This window comes from Ruditapes philippinarum, unplaced genomic scaffold (assembly GCF_026571515.1).
Source record: "Ruditapes philippinarum isolate M1 unplaced genomic scaffold, ASM2657151v2 ctg3197_1_1_1_1, whole genome shotgun sequence".
Classification (NCBI taxonomy): Eukaryota; Metazoa; Mollusca; class Bivalvia; order Venerida; family Veneridae; genus Ruditapes; species Ruditapes philippinarum.
The window spans coordinates 80,579-84,989 of record NW_026855494.1 but is presented as its reverse complement, the minus strand read 5'-3'; positions in this window follow the sequence as shown (position 1 = coordinate 84,989).

Sequence of the window (4,411 nt, the reverse complement as noted above, 5' to 3'; positions counted from 1 at the left end):
TACACCGCTCAAAATAAAGTAGCACTATAATTATGAAATATTTCACATAAACTGACAAAAAAAAATCTAGTTAGAAACCTACTTGGCAATATATTACAAATAAAAAAACCCACAAGAATAAACATAATTTAGTCTCTCAGCGCCAGTTATTACAGTTTGGAACAAGTAAATAATAATAATAAATTACTTACCTGGTAGATTAACTGTAATTGAAGTCTTCATGTAAAATGTTGAATTCTGCTTAAGCCGGTGCAAGGGGGCGTGGACGGTAGTTTGCACTTGACAGTACCGTCCATGAACAGGCTCAATCAAACCGAGCCTGCAACATTTTCAATTTTGTTGCGTTGGGCTTTCTTTAGAGATTCTTATTTTCTCTATTTTTTTCCACTCCGAGAGTGCCACTGTAACACGTTATAGATGTATAATAAACAATTTTACAAAGAAAGACAGTACGTTTCAATCAGTGTTCAATACTAAATTACCTTTTGAAATGATACATGTTTGTTGTTGTTGATGTTTTCAAGGCATACAACAATATAACGGCGTTTTACTTGATCAGATAGATTATATATTTTGCTTTATAATAATAATATAACACATGACGTTTCGTATGCTTATTGCCAACCAGTTAGAATTATATGACACTAGATAGTTTCTGCTTGTTAAACAGCAAAACAGAATGATAGTTAATAATTTAACAAGTAGAGCCAATAATATTGTAATGTACATATATTGCAGTTATCGTTATATCAGCGGCAATATCAATTTACTACGAATTTAATAGCATGTTATAACTGTTAAACTGTCGCTTAGCCATTTGTATTTGGATTATATCCGGTTGTACATGTAATGAATATGTTCCAGTAATTCGATTATGTCATAAGCCACTTTATTGACTTTATAATAAGTTACACATGTCTTTATTATGTTATTATGTTCTAATAATCAAATTAGCTTTGAACGAGTGGTGACTGATTATTCGTTTTGCTCTTGAATTTTTATGACGAACGGGCACAAACTATAACCTTTTCATTTTTTATCAATAGGAAGAAATAATTTATAGCAGTTTCCCGTACGTTATAGCTTGATTTATTTTCCTAGAGTGTGTTCAATTATACCAAATATACTGCTTTCTACTACCTGCTCCAGTTACTAATTTATCTATAATCTCAAAGATAAACTTCCGAATATACTTTTGATAAATGATTCTTGTTTTGCTTAAAATTTTGATCTTGAAGTTATCTTTTTTGGGGCATTAATTTTATGCAAAACAATATTAATGAATTCCATTTATAACATATTTCTAAAGCTACTTAAAAAGTTATATTTCAGACCATGTGTTGTTTTAGTTTCTAATTTTCTGAATTATGTTTATGAATTTTCGTAGTAAAATTACTCAAGAAATTAATTGCAAAAAGAAGTAAAAAATTACACAAAAGGATTGAAAAGTTAAAATACAAAATGATTATATAAAGTCAATGTTCACCACATCATTATTATCGATAAATGTATAAAACCTCTGAAAACCGGATTCCTCTGAAAACCGGACTTTTGGTCAAGTTAGAATTGTTAGAATTGCTAACTAGAATTGCATTGTTGACAATTCAACGTATTACTAAGTTGAACGAATTGAATATTTTATATTCGAGACTTTTACTTACATTCTGCATTTAAATAGCCCTCAGTTAATAATGTGCACATTTATATCATATTTCATAGTTTAAAAGCATTTATCTAATTATATTATTCATTAATTATTAATTATTGAATTACAGTAAAAAGTACATTTCATTTGTGCCTCCATTTATTATTTTTACTTTTTTGAACTATCAAATTACATAGCATTCAAAACAAACAAGCACTTTATGACAAGGAGAAATGTAAGTGTGCTACGCAATACCACGCAGGAGGTCGTGAATAATGAATGAGGATGTTCGGGTAAGCATGATATCTTTATGATTTTAACATTAATTTTTACACCTGACTGTCCTTTTTGTGTTTTGTGTGTGGGGTAAGTTTTCTGCTTATGAGCAATAGAATACTGACAAGACATTTTCATAATTATCATAGCCGGTCGGTTAAGCAACAACTCTTTCGAAAAGGAAATGTTATTTCTCATTTTAATATTTTTTTTCTCAAACGAATTTTATGAATATTATAAAAATCAAAACATTAACTATGTCAATTGTATATTATATTTTTTTTATCTTCCATTTCTGTACCATCAACTATGTGCTTATAGGAAGAAACAACTTTCGAAGTAAATAGTTAAAATTTGGTTATGTTTATCTTCATACACAGACACAATCCTGAATTAGATATAATGTTAGATATTGCGCCATAGCTAAGTCAATCTAACTGTATAAGTATATATCAGTATATAATTATAAGAAAGCTATATTATACAGATAGAAATCCATAACTGCACTTTTGACTGTAATTTGCAATACTGTTTATCAGATACTTTTCGCGTATGCTAAATTTGCCATTTTGACAATAATCTCATATAGCGGACCTGACTTTAGCGCTTATCTGCTGACAGGGCGACAGAATAATAAGTATAAATCATAACCTATTTTGACCTCATCACAACAAATTTTATATATTCTACGCATATCTATTTTCGGGACTATCAATTGCATAGGAATTATGAGTACGCAAAAAAGGTGAAATGATGAATATATATTGTCCGCAGGATAATGTACTTTACAATTCTCGTATGGTTTTGCAACACAGATAAGTACTCGTTATTTTACGTTTACTGACACGTTTCAGCTTCTTTTTAACATTTTGGTACTGTTAGCTTGTATGTACATGCGTCTGCAAACAGGGAATCATTTGATTCAGTACAACACACGCTAACTCGGTAAGAAAAGACTTTAAATGAAACAAATTAAACTATATAATGTTTGGTTACAGGAAAATTCAATGACAGCATGTTGAAAATTCCAGAATACATTTAAAAATGTTTCTAGGTTAAATTAGATATATGATTTTCAATGATATCTTTCACTACTGTAAATAAACCGGGATAGAACGAACAAAACAAAAACATTTTAATGGGTAGCTTTTCATTACAACAGTGTTTGCAATCCAATAATTGTTTACCTACATGTATTTGTTTCATAAGCTCTTCCAGGTATTAAAACAAATCAGTCCTTTAAGAAGAATCATAATAAATTCATAAGTATTTTCAGAGTTTGAATTATAATTGTTATGTCATAATTATTGTTACTAATTTATTATGATATAAGCTTTTATGCCAACATCTCTGTTTGGAATTAGTTATATTTCGATTGTAAACACGAGGAATTTATAAGTCGTGCCGTAAAATATTGAAGTTTATGATTATAATTTCAAAACCTCTGGTGGCTATAATAATTTTAGTTTCGTATCAAGATGTTAAGGGGGAAAACAATATACTGTTGTTACTGTTCTTTTTCATAACATATTATTGGCGCATAACTAAACTTTGTGTGATTTATCATTTAATTTGAAAAACAATATCGAATATGAACCGACAATGATTGATAAAATTTAACCAGCCTTTCTAATGACTTTATTTCCTAAAAAAAAGCAAAAAGTGAAATAAATATTTTAGTGATTTTGTCATACCTGAAACATATTACTTAACATTGTTATCATAGTCGAGACCTTTTCATTTATTATACAATAAGTCAAATGATATTCCTCTGAAAATCAAAGTAACATGTGCTCAGTTGATTACTGAAAAGATATTTGAAACCCTAATGTAATTATATTGTTCAGAACTGATTATATTTTGTATTGGATTACAATGCTTTTAAAAAATGTACTCTAGATGATTTGTATCTACAGATACGCAGAATTAAATATGCTAAACAATTTTAAAAGAATTCCGATAGGAGGCAAACAGCCATTTATTGTATACCAGGGTGTTTTTTATCTGATATGAAACATAATGAATCAAACACAGAAGGCGCTAAATTTTTTTTGGTCTCAGAAAGTCAGAAAGGTGAAGGTTGTGAGATTATAAACCAATGTTTTTTGTATGGTGCCACCAATGCTGTTTCCAATGTTACAATTGTAGTAAATTGGCTATAAGGCTAATTGCAACACTGATATTCATTCAATTCAATGTTTATCTGGCTTAACCAATTTAAAAAAAAAGTTACCTTAAGTGGGATTTGAACTCCAGACCTCTCGCTTACTAACCGAGCGTGTAACCCCTCGACCACGGTGAAGTTTTATTATCACAACCTGAAGGAAACCACATTATTTTAAATTAGGGTTTGTAACCCTTATTAATTTCAAGGTAAACCTGTTGTTTAACACTGATGTAAATAATCATGGAGCTTATTATAAGCATGTTTATATGTAAAGAATAACACAATATTAGAAATCTTCGACCAATCGGGAACAATTTTTTCTT